This window comes from Amblyomma americanum, unplaced genomic scaffold (genome assembly GCF_052857255.1).
Source record: "Amblyomma americanum isolate KBUSLIRL-KWMA unplaced genomic scaffold, ASM5285725v1 scaffold_13, whole genome shotgun sequence".
In the NCBI taxonomy this organism is placed as follows: domain Eukaryota; kingdom Metazoa; phylum Arthropoda; class Arachnida; order Ixodida; family Ixodidae; genus Amblyomma; species Amblyomma americanum.
This window is the reverse complement of record NW_027526485.1, coordinates 2,396,948-2,411,909: the sequence shown is the minus strand read 5'-3', so window position 1 is coordinate 2,411,909 and position 14,962 is coordinate 2,396,948. Positions and strand designations below refer to the sequence as shown.

Below are 14,962 nucleotides of genomic sequence, written 5' to 3'. Positions count from 1 at the left end.
CCATAAACCATAAACCAACCAGTAGTAGAATGATGAGTATTTGATTAATTTATTCGTCTGAATTTTCTTTAAATGTCAATCCTGGTAATGAATATAGTTCTGCTGATGCTTTGACAAGTGATATGCGTGCCCCCCCCCTCAATCCGCTCTAGCAAGCTAAGTGCCGTGGCTTTGTCACCAACGCGCTCCAGCGTGTATGGGAAGAATCCCTTAGCGGGAAATTGCAGATGAATGGCAGGCGCCTCCGTGGAATGGGATTAACCGCGGCATCATGAACTGGAGGGCCTGCTATGAGGGGTGTTTGCCGCTTCGTTCTCGAATTGTGTCCCACTGTAGTACGACGGAGTATTTATTTATGCAACGAAAGTGGCGTTCAGAAAAGAAGAGGAGGCAGTGGAAAGGAAAAAAACAGCGAATGCGGTATGAAACACAAAGCAGCGCGAATGGAAAGCTCGTGTAGAATAGAAAGTTGGAGGCCTTGAGTACTTCTGCTATGCCTGTGTCTGGAATGGAAATCTGGGAGAGCAGCATGCTTCTTGATCCAGCAACTGCTTAGAGTTAGGTTCCACCACAGCTCGTATTTTTCACTTCTGTTTCTTGCTTTTCAGGAGGACACAGGGGCGCAACAAAAACACACAGACATGGAAGTAGCCAGGGACGAGCGCTTACTATCAACAGGCTTTATTTGACGTAGACCGTTAATATACTTTCGCCTACCCAAGCGCCACTGTGCGAATCACAAGCACGTGGGTAACAGAAAACACCAAAAGAAATCGAAAGGTAGGCGATTACAGAAATCTATCTAAGAAAACCGTTTCAGATCGGCGAAGCATTACAGACGAATCACTGATGCAGTTATCTCCTTTTTTCCTGATGTAATAGGCTTCCACCAGTTCCCGTTCAATCTGATCGCGGCTTCTCAACAATACTCTACAGTCGGATAATCGGGGAAAACAGGCGACCTTAGTCTTCTTAGTGCATTCTTGGCAATGGTCCGGGAGATGGGAGCCTGTCTTCTTTAAAGAACTTTTGTGCTCCAGAAGGCGCTGGTTGAGGCAGCGTCCAGTTTGCCCTACGTAAACCTTCCCGCAAGTGAGCGGGAACTCATACACAACTCCTTTTTTGCAGGTTACGTGGGGCTTACGGTGTTTTACGCCACACTCTTGCCGTTTTTCTTTTCTTCTTATGCGTGCGCACCATTGCCAAGAATGCACTAAGAAGACTAAGGTCGCCTGTTTTCCCCGATTATCAGACTGTAGAGTATTGTTGAGAAGCCGCGATCAGATTGAACGGGAACTGGTGGAAGCCTATTACATCAGGAAAAAAGGAGATAACTGCATCAGTGATTCGTCTGTAATGCTTCGCCGATCTGAGATGGTTTTCTTAGATAGATTTCTGTAATCGCCTACCTTTCGATTTCTTTTGGTGTTTTCTGTTACCCACGTGCTTGTGATTCGCACAGTGGCGCTTGGGTAGGCGAAAGTATATTAACGGTCTACGTCAAATAAAGCCTGTTGATAGTAAGCGCTCGTCCCTGTCTACTTCCATGTCCGTGTGTTTTTGTTGCGCCCCTGTGTCCTCCTGAAAAGATATGAACCAACACGCCCAAATACAAGTACTTCTGTGTTTCTTGCTTGTAGAAAACGCACTCAGCATAGTTGTGAGCATTTGGGTGTCAGTTCCAGCTAAGCCATTTTGTGTTTAGACTCGCTGGTAGCGCATATCTTATCTAGAGTCGTGTAGTTTTCTTAGATGGGCCGCGATAGTCATGTAAAATGCGCTTGGTTATGATCAACAAGGCTGCAGCAAAATCGGGAACACATGCTCAGACCTCTGTGTGTTCCTGCTGCTTTGCTCTTGTCTTGTTGTGCTGTGATTGTATATGATGGAATGTAGTCAAAAACGAAGCACCAGAGCTATGCTGTTCAGTACATGTCACTTTCCTTTTTGAAAAGCGATATAGCAGGTAAATTAGCATTTTTTTTGTGCCATGACCATACTAAAAAATGGATGGCCTATGTTACCACTGTTTGGACGTTGAGTTTACAGTGTTGGCACGCCAAATTAGCTACTAAAGATGTGCCTTTTCAACATGGAAACTTAAAAATGGGATATGGTGCGAGAGAGAACTGTTGTGCCTAATGCATCTCTCCCTGCATGAAACTTGGTGGGACCTGTGAAATATATCCTGGGCGGAGTGTGCGTGTGCACATCATAGCCAGGCATAGTTATAAAGAGGTTTGCTCATAGCCCTGGCACATTTTCCAGCTCTAGTAGAGCTAGCACAGTGCCCATGGGCTTTCATTCCATAATGTCTTTACATAATGGTCATTTGGTGCATGATTTCACACTGGTGGTACCCTTGGTGGCCCAGTGCCAACATCCTCTTCCATTCTACAGCCTACAGTCTACATTGGGCCTTTGTCAGTGTCAGTATCTTGTTAGCACAGTTTTTCATCATGAGGAGTCCTGCATGTTCTTAGGCAGTCGAGCAAGTGTTCTTATTGAGCCGTTACTCAGCTGTGCTTAAAGGGGCTGCGAAACACCGCTTGAACAGATGCCAGTTACACTTCAGATGGATTCTTTGTCACACAGATGCTGACTCAAAAAAGAATTACGAGAATCGATGCATAGGAACGGGAGTTATTCAGTGAAGAAATTTAAAAATACAAGCAAACAAAATGCTGCCCTCAACTCGATTTTCGCGCGGCTTCCCATTCCCATTTTACTCTCCCAATGATGACATGGGGTGGGACCAATCAAAACAGACTATCTGAGCACGTCGCGGAAGTTTGAACTACATTGTTGCCTAATTGCTGTAACTCGTTCTTGCCAAGGCTAGTAGCGCCATTTTCATGGTTACAGCAACCACGTGACGTTCCCCGACTTATGATTCCAAAGGCGATCCGAACTGGATCCGAACTCGAGCGCGAGATACTGCGACAGAGTGACAGCCTGCGCAAGATACTAGATACGTTTAGCATAGCACATACCTCTACTATTCATGGTAAAACAGCGCGGAAAAAACACAATGACGGAACAAACACGACGACACGAGCGCTGAACTTTCAACTGGTGATTTATTACGCACGTGTGTACATATACTATTCCCGCCAAACACTACACAGAACAAAAAATATGCAAGAAACACTGCGTCATCACTGAACACATTACATCTACCTTGCTGCAAATGCATGCTCCAAACAGGGGATTTCGTGGTTAGCCAATGATAATGAGGGCTTGCTAATGCATGCTGCACCCCCCTTGTCAATATGATATGCCTCTACTAGTTCCCTTACTATCTGATCTTTATGTTTGAAGATGCCAGATGTCTGATGAAGCAATGGGGCACACGTGTGCTTAGGTTGCCTGCAGTGCAGCGCCAAATTCGAACCAGCTGCCCTGTCCAAAGAATTGTGATGCTCCCTCAGCTGTTCGTTAAGACATCGCCCAGTCTGGCCAACATACCACCCACCGCATGAAAGAGGGATCTTGTATACTACACCTTCGACGCACTCAACCCTCCTCTCTGCGTGTGCTGTGGTACAACCACCACCAATCGTCCTTCCTAGTAGGGACTCTCGCTTCCGCTGCACAGCTCGGCAAATGTTGCTTAATTTTGTGCGAGACGAAAATACAACATCAACCAGAAGTTTTCGCCCCACTTTCTTCAGACGGCGTGATAATGCATGGACGTAAGGGATGACAGCAATCTTCAGGCGATTCGTGACCTCATCTTCCTGAGGAGCACGCTTATGTTCCGATTTGATTTTGGCCGTCAGCCTTTCGCATAACCTTCCGATAGTTGCCTCAGGAAAACCAGCGTCCTTAAGCCTAGAAATCTGGCCTTGCACACCTTCCTCAATGATATGGACACACGACTTGTTGAGGGCGGCGCGAACACAAGACAGGGCGATGCCATCCTTTACCAGCTTAGAGTGCCCCGACTGAAAGCTGAGTAGGGGCTTGACGGAACAAGGCGAATACAGCCAGCAAACATGTCCGGGCTCAAGTCTCAGCTCCACATCCAAGAATTGTATCCTACCTTGGTTAACGGACTCCATGGTGAAAGCAAGCCCTTGACCATTTCTGACAAATGTGTTCACGACATCTTGCATGCATCCTTCGTTTTCAACAAAAACGAGGTAATCGTCCACGTATCTGTGTACTTTCAGTACACCACCCGGTAACTCTCCTGCAATTGCTTTGTCAATTCTGCTGAGGAACAAGTCAAAGCACTTAGCAGCGGAGCCACGCGAGACCCAATGCATATCCCGGAACGCTGTATAAACACACTGTCATCCCATGCAACAATGGTGGACCGGAGGTACATACACAGCGCTTCAAGGAAAGCATCAACAGATACACCGCAAACATTTCGGAAGCGCACTTCGTTATTGTCCTCACTTATACATTCCCTTACAAAGCGCAGCAAACACTCATGAGGAATTGAATAGTATAAATCCTCGACGTCCACGCTGAACACATGACAGTCACCAGGATTATTGTTCTGAAGGTACTCCAAGACGACGTCGGAGTTTCGCGTTCGGAAAGGGTCTTCAAAAGCAAGGGAAGCAAGCGCCTTTTGTAAGTAGCTGGAAACAACAAACTGCCAAGTTCCCTTCTCCGAAATTATGGACCGAAACGGATAGCCTATTTTGTGGGTTTTAACCGTAAAAAATATTTCAAGCGTGCTGCGTTCTAATTTCTTTATTCTAATTTCTTTACGGACTCGCGCAAACGGTCGAGATTGGCCTTTTTAAGAATGGCGACGGCACGCCTCTTAACTTTTGCGGCATTCTCTTGCACTTGTCGAAAATTCTTGGAGACGGCAGCAAGCGCTTTGTCCGAGAACACACTCTCCTTCATAACAACAAAGCACCCCTCCTTATCTGCTATCAGCGGTCTCAGGTCGTTCGCGGCCAGGTGGTTCACTAATGCGCCAAACCCTTTTTGAGCCTTATGCTTGCCAAGGGAACCTTGAAAAGCTGAGAAGCACTCGGAGACGCACTGCTGGCGCTGCACTTCAGGTACCTGCCTAGCGATTGTCCTTGACAGGCCCAATTCTTCAGCTGGTAATAGCCGCGGCTCAAAACAGTATTTTGGTCCCAGCTCCAGTGTCTTGCGATGGCGTTCTTCCACAACAGCGTCATCCAAAACAACTACCCTACCGCGAGCACCGGCAGACATGCGTTCCTTGCTCGCAGACAATGAGCGGCGGATTCTGTTCCACAAGAAATTAATGTGCTGGTCAGCTGTCTTGCACCAATCAGCAAAGAGTCGGCGATCACTTCGTTCACGTTCATTGCCACAACAAACATTCAACCTTTCTTTGAAAAAACGAGCTTGTCTCTACCACTCCGCGCTGTTTTACCATGGATAACAGTAACTAACTTGCTCAGCTTTCCGTACTTCTATACCTCTACTGCTTACCGCCTACCATGGCCCACCGCTAGGAATGTGCTACTTGGTCACAACGAGCAAGGTGTGCGTGCTGTTGACTGGAACGTCGCGCCATCTCGCGCCACCACCCGGTGTTCCTCCACAAGCTGACGATGCGCATTGCTAAGTGTGAAACTAATGGCTTTTTTTCTTTGCATCCTTTCTTTTGACCAAAACAAACGCTTGTAAAGTGGAATGGCTTGATCGGATCGTTTTGCAAGGCCGTTCTCAGATACATAGAGAGTAGCCGTAAGTGTTGTGTGCTAGGTCGTAGGATGCGTACAGAGAGGCGCAAAGCCCTTAAATGCAAAAAGTAGCCAGAGCCTCTGGTGGTGCATTTTTGTTTTGCCTGCTTTACAGCGTTTTTGTCGAAGGCAAAAAAGTTGGTTTTCTTGATGCAATGTAAAACGCAAAAACATGACAAAACATCTCTAGTTATTAACACAATTTGTAGTATATTTACTCTTTTTCCAATCACCAAGCTGCCGCCCAGTGATGTCATATCTACTGCTACACACTGCCACTGTATGGTGACACCGTCAGCACCACGAATTGGTTTTTGCGAGCTAACTAAAAAACTGGAGTATACGTGGTATGATCAATGCTAATAGCATCACTATAACCCATTGTATGCAACCAAAAGGCAAAGCAATGCACAGGTTATGTGTTTTGGGACCCCTTTAACACTAAGCGGCAGCCATGCACTGGGCACAGTTTCCATCGTTTGTCGAGGGCTGCACGAAACTGGACTTATGGCTGACATTTCCATCGGGGAAATTTGAGCATGTATACTACATACTACCAGGAGAACATGAAATGCATAAAACACTGGGGCTGATAGTTTTGATTGTATTCTATGATTATCTTGTCCTGCACTGATCCTGGTGATATATCTGGTGCCTTAAGTCAGTGACACAGGGTGAAAAGCGGTGGAACTGTGGTGGCACTCATACTTGTCTTGACGTGCTATATCAGTGTCGGTCTTGTGTGCAGCGAAATGAAGGTATATACTCTTTGAAGGTCCATTTGGCTCAGGTGCGAGAAAACAGCAAAAGGGAAAGAACGAGCAAGAGTGTGCAGCTGCTGTCAAATTTATTGGAGCATTATTTATCGGGCATTATCAAGCAAGACCAAAAAAACATGGCAAGACAAAGTAAAAAGTGCTTAACAGAATGCAGAGTGAACACAGGCAATTCTATGGTTGCCAGGTGCAGTAAAACCTCATTGATAAATTTTTTAAAATATGCGAGAAAAAATTAAAAATAATTTGCAAATGTGATATCAGATGAAGAGCGTTAGCTAAGTTGTTTTCACCTATGCTTTCGACAAATTTGGATACCTTTTACACCATGAAACGATACGTTTGGTACCACCCGTATCCCTCTGCGACCACTGGTTCGCCCGCCACTGCCCTCAGAAGGTCGCCCCCATTACGGTTTCAGGGAACAGGGGTCATCGGTACGAATCCCTCACACACACCAGGCTTCAACCCAACTAACAACTTTGTGCTCCGAATTGTGCCAATTCGTTTGCCACCACTCTGAACCCTCTGAGCCGAGCGGGTAGGCTACAATTTTGTCATCAATGGTGACCCCAAGTGGCACCAGTCTCGGCACCCGCTCAAACCGTACATATGTAGTGGACCGCCTGTATAGGGTGTAATCCGGCCACCGTGCTGGCTCAAAGACTGCGCGTGGTCACGTGGTGGGGTGTCACATTTTGCTGACCTGAGGTGTTGCGGCTATGATCACGATCACGTGATTTAGCCGTCATCTTGAAATCTGAGAGCGGACGGAGAAACGAACGAGAAAGGAGCAAATGTAAATAGTGAGGCTAACACTCTTAAAAAACATGATTCAGACTGCCACCGTGGTGGCAGAGTGTAGTTGCGTTCAGAAGGGTAGCGGATCGGGCTAGTTGATGCAGATTTGACATTTTCAGAAGCGCTAAAACACCGAGGACGCAGAGGGAACAGACAGGGACGAGCGCTACTTCCAACTGTTTATTTCGTAAAACCGCAAGTGCTTTAAACAGTTCTCGAACGCTTTTATGACACGGCAGTAAACTACACGTGCGAGAATGCACAGTATAGCTACCGAGACTAAAAGAACCAAGGAGATAAGTGCACGATTACGTTGATACCCTGAGGAAGGCAAGTTCTTTTTTTGACAATGAAATGGACGGTGAGCTTACACAAGTGCTACCCAGTGATGCTATGTTCTCCAGACCCAGCCAGCTCATGTGTAAGCACGTCATTGCAGTTCTCAGATACCCGTTAGGGCACTGCAAAGGGGCCACGGCGTTTATACTCTTCACGTTGCGTCCCCGCAGGGACTACCTGCTTGTATACACCTATATTCGGGGGCAGCTATGCAGTGGAAGCTACGGGCGCACGCCAGCTAGCTTATACCCCTGTCACACGGGCATTTCGAGGGCCCTCGAACCGATAGTCGATTGACTCAAAGGTGATCGAGCGCTGCTACATGGGCAGTTTCAATGGCGATCCAGTCAATAGCCTATCAAGTCAATGGAGCAGCTCGGAACTCCATCGAGATTTCGAGGGCCTTCGAGCGCTGCCCAAGGTTGCTAGCGTTGCTTCGAACGGCGCCAAGCGCACTTTCATACACGACGCATTCACGGTACAAAAGCATGAACAAACATTATTCGCCAAGCAGTCTGTACAATAATTTAAAAATTGTATCAGACTGGTTTTAAGCGCATTAATTTCGCGTCTTTGCGTACCTTGCATTGACAACATGGCGGCGCCCTGCCCGCCTGCTTCACAGCGATAACTTCACTTCACTTCACTTCACTTCACTTCACTTCACTTTATTTCCTTAAACACCCTCGTGTGAGGGTATTACATAAGGGGTGGGATACATATAGATTAACAACAGAAAAAGTACACAAAAATTGAACGAGTTATACAAAGAAAAATGATTATCGTGATGCAAGCAAGCGCGTAATTTGGTTAAGAAACATAGTTTGGCATGTGATGGCAGCAAGTTCATGGGAAAGGCCGTTCCAGTCGCTAGCAGTCCGGGGAAAGAATGATGAAAAGGTTGTTGTACGTGCTCGTGGCCGAGATACCTGCTGCTGATGTCCGGTGCGAAGAGAAAAGCGTGGTGGGGAGGGCAGATATAGGGTTCCTGTGATAGCTCGGAATAAAAGAATTTATGAAATAGGGATAAACTAGCAATGTGGCGACGAAGTGCAAGAGTAGGTAGATTGGACTGCGATTTCAGAGCTGATATGCTGATATCAAAAGAGTATGAGGAATTAATGAATCTAGTTGCCCTATTTTGAACTGATTCAAGTGAGTTAGTAAGGTATACTTCTTTCGGAGACCAGATGGACGATGCATATTCTAATTTTGATCGAACTAGTGATTTGTATGCGAGTAGCTTAGCATGCTGGGGGGCAGAGTGGAGATGACGCTTTAAGAAGCCAAGCGTTTTGTTAGCAGATGAAATAATGATAACAGCTTTGTCGCTAATCCCTCAAAGCAATATCGTGTTCTAAGCTGTTGTATTCACCTTCGATTTTCCCATTCTTACCCTCGCATAAAGTTTCAAGAGACAAGTAGCTTTTGTTTTTCAGATATCGATTTCTCAGGTCTTAAGCCTGGCGAAGCAGCGCTCCGACGCCATTGGACTGGCTTGGTTTTGACTCGTCTTGTATTAAAACGGCTAAAGCAGTGTCTGCATCTGTCTGCATCTGTCCGTCTCGTACATGCAATTAAAAGGGTTTTAAACGACATGTGCGTATGCGTGTATTTCAGCATTTTGTATACATTTATCAAATATTTTTGTTATTTTTGCAAAATCTAAAGTAGCAATTGTGGCGCCACACAAGCTTGGTGTAAGACACGAGAACCATTTCAATGGCCATTGAGATTTGCCGTGTAGCAGCGACACAACTCCTTCGAGTTCGATGGTGATTGAGAATTTCGAAGGCCCTCGACTCGATGGCCATTGAAACTGGCCGTGTGACAGGGGTATTAGATTTCTCTCCCTCATGATTAGAGCACGCTTGTAACAGCCTTGCGCCTCGCCCTCGTAGCTTCCACTCCCTAGCCACAGAAAGCTGTCCCCGAGTATAGGCACTGCACAAAAGCAACTGTGGCAAATGACTGCCACTACATTCCAACTCTTCATGTCGCATGCCCCTATGTTTATCCCACTAGTATGTTTGCACATGGTTGCTAAACATATTATATGAGAAGAATTGGTGGAAATTTTAAATGTAATGATTATCCAGGAATATATTAAACAGGAGAAAAATGGTGCCATTCTATGGTCATTTTTAATGCCCAGAATTTTGAGTGTATCAGCTTTTTAGAAAGTGAGGTTTTACTGTACACTAAGAAACCCAGTTCTTTGTCACTGAGTCCTGTGGACAGTGCAGTGAAACAGCTGTGTTTTGCCTTCTCTGTGTGGTAGCCCTCAGTAATTTCTCTTCCTGATTTATCTTTACCTTTTTTATTGACTTGGTTTTCTCGACCACTGCAAGGCCTCTGTTCGTCTACCTGAAGTCAAGGGAAGGGAATTTATCAAGAAAGGTGAAGATAAATTTCAAGAGGATATTATTTAGACCTGCGAGATAAAGCTGGACTGTGACACACCAGCCGTTGAATTCAGTGACGGGGAGCTGTGTTGCTTAGAAGGACTTGTATGTACTGTTTCAGTGCATAGATTCGCTTCTGCTTTCATTTGTTGTTACCTTGTTTTGTCACGTTGGCCTTGCCTTCTGATCACCTGAAGGGCTTGCTCGTTCCATCTCTTGGGTCCTTGCTTTTTTTGTGCCATCTCTCTGAGGCACCACTTCCTTCTGAAATAGGCTTCCAGGAGTTCGCCTGTGGTCAACAGCTGTCATCTTCACGAGTCATGGACGCACACTCTGTTCTTTTTTTTTCAACTCCTTGCTGTAATTCTTGGGCTAGACGCTAATCACTGGTCGCATCAGACCTGTCTCGGCTAATGAAATTTCATTCCCAAAGCATATGCTTTTGCTGTATAAATTATTCTGCAGCACTTTATCACCCTTGTGAACAGTTGTCTGATTATGTTTTGTATTGTTTTTAGAGCACAAAGAAAAACTGGGAGAAAAAAGAAAAAGGCAGTAAGGATATGGGGTCCAATTTGCTTATTGCTTCTTCTATCTCAGCATCCCAGTGAGAGGCTCATTGCTTGCACCACTCTTCTGCATTGCATTTGCTACTGTTGGTGTATCATAAATTAAGACTAGTGCATATAACTAGGACATAGAAGAAGACAGGACGAGCACTATGTCTGTGTCCTAGTTATATGCGCTAGTCTTTTAATTTATGATGACACACCAACTAGCCCAGCTTTCTGCCTTGATACTATTGGTTAAACTGTGTATATGCTTGATGGCCAGTCAAATATTGCGGCTATCTTTGGGAAACCAGTGGTAGAATGAATAGCAACAGTTGCTAGTGGTTTTAGTATCATGGGTTGCAGCAGCAGTGGCAGAAGTTGAGGCGCTTTTGCATGCGGGAGGTGTGGGGTTTGATCCCCAGTGCCTCCGGGTAACCACCGGTGATACAATGGGGGCAAGCTTTGCCCTGGTCTAGTGCTCGGCTTCTTTAGGGTGAAATGCTTGGGAAATGGGTCTTTGACCCCACCTTGAGTAGAAGAAAAATACCTTGTGCTATAGTGCTCTTTGGCCATGGATGCCCTTGCGCCATAAAAATTCGTCATCAAGTGCAGGCGCCAAAGTGCAGGCAGTCGTGTCTGCAGAGGAAAAATGTGTGAGCCTTGCTTGGTAATGTGCAGTATGCTGGAGCGACTTGTCCCCTCAAATTGCCAATTCTCATGAGGACCCTGCTCGTGTGTTGCTTCTGATTTTCAGGAGGAGGTCCTGTTGCTCGCCCAGGCTTGTGTGTTTACATTAACTATGTGCTCCAGTTGAGGAATTAACTGCTAGTGTATTATGGTTTTTTGGTCGCATATTATGCCATCAAAGTGAAGCATCTACAATGTATTGCATTCTGGAAAACCAGGATTGCAGTTTATGTGGCAAGACGTGTCTCAGATGCGGGAAGCGTAAGCACAGCAGTGTGGTGGTTAGTGACATTTTGTGCTAGTAAATTCTTGTTATTTTGTTCTTTCTCTGTGGCCCTAAGTACCAGGCAAGTGTAGTAGCTGCACTGGTTGGAAACACTGACTGTGAGGCTTGCTGTATCCATTAGACATCCAAACTAAGCAGCTTGCATGGTCAGCAGCATGACCTTGGCTCTCATGCCACTCAAATGAAGACTTGTAGCTGAATGATATTTTTGGTACTGATATGCTGGAATAGTGGCAAGAAATTTGCTGATACGAACTGTGGGAGCTGTTACCCTCATTAGCATGTGCAGGTTAATTCCTGCATCAGCATGTGTAATTTTAAATTAACCAAATAACACACTCATCTTCAAGTCCTGTTCATAGTCCTCGCAAGTGCTGTGCGTTCTTTGCTCCAAAACTTTACCCGCTTTGAAATGATCTGTGCGGTGTGTGCCCTATGTCACGGGGTGTTGTTCTCATTTCACCGGAGGTTTGTCTCCGCACTGTGGTGCTTGGCTCTGTGTACTTCCTCACCTGTTTGGTACATCACCCAGAGTTGTGTGTAGAGCGAAAAATTGTTGCATTACATCACGCCAGAGCATGCAGGTAATGTTTCCTCAATTCTTTGGCAGAACAGAGCAGCTGGTGGGAATGTTTCAGTGACAAAATACTAGTTGCTTATTTGTGGCACTTGCGCTTTTGTTTGTTTGTGGTATGCATAGCCTAACAACAGTTTTATAGACTGCAAGCAGTATAAGGCAGCATTCTTCTCATAAAAGAGTATGTTTTTATACCGGCTCTGAGGCACACACATGTAACCCCTGTGGGCTTGCATGCTCTAACCACTTGTCCTTCCGCTGCATTGACTGCTTTGCGGCTGGCAATGCCTTCTTGAGGCACTGAGGGGTTTTCCTTTTTTGTTTGCCGACAGGTTTCTGTGTCGGTTTATGGTCACCCATGCTCTTCTAAGCAGAGCTTCAAATGGACCTAGTTGGTTTGTAATCTTCGACATTGCTATTGCGCTACTTATGGTGTACACAGACAAGATCGACACATACAGACAGGTGCATAGAAAGGGTAGTCACTACTACGTGTCCTTGCTTGAAATCAGGAAGAGTTGTGAAATTCCTTCGAGAAAACGACTTGAAGCTGCTGATGTCAGATAAAACAGGACAGTTTGCTGTCACTGATGCAGGACTGTACAAAGTGAAAGCAACAGAAGCGATACTTAACTTCAAGAGGGAAGAGAACTTGGATGAAAGAAGACGAAAAGCCATTCGAAGGGAAGCATTTCAGCTTTGCGAGTCTATGGGCCTAGAAAAACTAGCAAATGGCATAAAGGAATGCAAGACATTGTGTTTGAATGTCTTCTTCTCAGTAAAGACACATAAGCAGGGCAATCCACTCAGGACAATAGTGGAAGATAGAGGTACATGGCAAAAAATGTTGGCGAGCTTCCTGCAGGAGAACCTGAACAAACTGTCCGTAAAAGACTCTCTTCTAGTCAAGAATTTGGACGAGGTGATCGTGTTTGTGCAAGAGGAGCCAAAGGTATCTTGCTTGTCGATAGATGTAAAGGACTTATTCTACAATGTTCACAGAAACGTGGACTTGATGTGGTGGAAGAACCAATGGCTGAATATGGTGAAGTGAAATTTATGAATGAAAGCGGTGTTAGCACCTTGGATTTTGTGGCTCTCATAGCGAAGTACTTGTCTTCTCTGTTCATCGAGTTCGGCGGGGAAGTGTACACCCAGAAAGAAGGGATATGTATTGGCAGGTGCACAGCGCCTGTGCTCTGTGACTTGTTCCTGGCCAGAGGAGACCGACTGCTTGCTGAAACCTTGAAGCCACTTGGTGTCGTTAAATGTTTCAGGCATGTTAATGATTTCTTAGTCTGCTCTTGTCAGGGAGGTGTGACGGAAAGCTTCATACACGACATCTTGGAGCAGTTTGAAACAGCGCACCCTGGACTTGAGTTTACGCATGAGATCCCGAAGGGCGGAACCCTGCAGTACCTCGACATCTCCATCTAAGAGGGGCAACATTTATGCTGGCAATTCAAATGTAGAAGTGAAAAGGGACTGTTGCCGTTTGATTCTGCGCATTCGAAGCTCACAGAGCGCGGAATTGCGATGTCTTTTTTTCACCCAGGCAGTGAAAAAGTCCTGTCATCACAAAGTTAGTGACAGCATCAACTTGCAAGCTGAACGCCTGAAAGCAGCGGGCTATCCCACACAGATGCTTGTATCAGTGGCTGATAGTGTTCAAAAGACAGTCGTAAAAGGGAAACAAAAGGACAAAAAAGAGCGGGACAAAAATAAGAGGCTGGTTGTATTGCCTTATGTACATGCCGTCTTGCATATGCTTAAGAAAGTTCCAGAAAAGCATAATGTGGCAGTTGTGTTCTCTGCGCCAAACAAACTGAGAAGTTTGTGTGCTCAAGTTAACAACCCACAGCCAAGGAATAGTGAGAGCACGTGTGGGGTCAAGCACGCGACCAAGTTTGTGGCATGTAACTCCGGAGTCGTGTACAAGATACCGTTATCATGTGGTAGGGCATATGTCGGCCAGACGGGACGATGCCTGAATGAACAGCTCCGGGAGCATCGCAGGTTATGCTGTTTGGCTCCCGCATCGGCTAATCTGGCGGCGTATTCCTCGCAAAAACTAAGTCATTGCTTGATGGCACCACAGTCATCCTTCGATCCCAAGATAAAGTGCAAAGGGAGCTTTATGAAGCATTTTGCATGACGTCTGAGAAGGAAGGCACTTGCGTAAGCGACCCTTTGGGAGCGCTGACGAAGCTAGAGATTAACTTTTTAAGGAAGTGAAAAGACTGCATCCTCCACACATGCCTGTCAGCAGAAGATTAGACAACTCATCTCCATGAAGCTACCTGTTTTTGTGTCCCTTTTTTTCTCATCTTAACAGTTCATATAAAACGAATTTCCCACGCAATAAAATCAGTTGGTAGTTTGCGCCCTGTCTGTATGTGTTGTTCTTGTTTGTGTAAACCATGAGTAGCGCAATAGCAATGTCGAAGATCTTCTAAGCAGGCTCTCTGCAGCCTTGGGGCTGCATATTTTGCTCGGGTTTAGTTTTCATCCTTCACTTTCTACCATTATTGGTGTGGCATGGACACCGTTTGATGACACAATTTTTGTTTAATTAGAGGTGTGCGAATATCAAATTTATAGTTCCGAAGTGAGTGATAAAAAAATTGGCTGCAAATTGAGTTGAATATTTGTAGATATTTTTGTATGATCTCAAATGTCACTACATCTGGTTCAAACTAAAGATAGATGCTTTTCCACAAAATGGCTGTGAAAAGAAACAACTTTTGGAAACAAATTTTGTTTGCAACCATAATCAGCAAAATATACTATATCTTTAAGGCCTACCAGGCATTAATTAAATTTAGTAATAAACTTTATTTTGCAGACAAC

General features: G+C 45.4%; 1 protein-coding gene across 50 annotated transcripts in view; it reads left to right on the top strand.

Moving 5' to 3' along the window:
* LOC144111913 (uncharacterized) overlaps positions 1-14,962 on the top strand; it is a 420,777-nt gene that overhangs the window by 119,921 nt on the left and 285,894 nt on the right. The window lies entirely within an intron of this gene.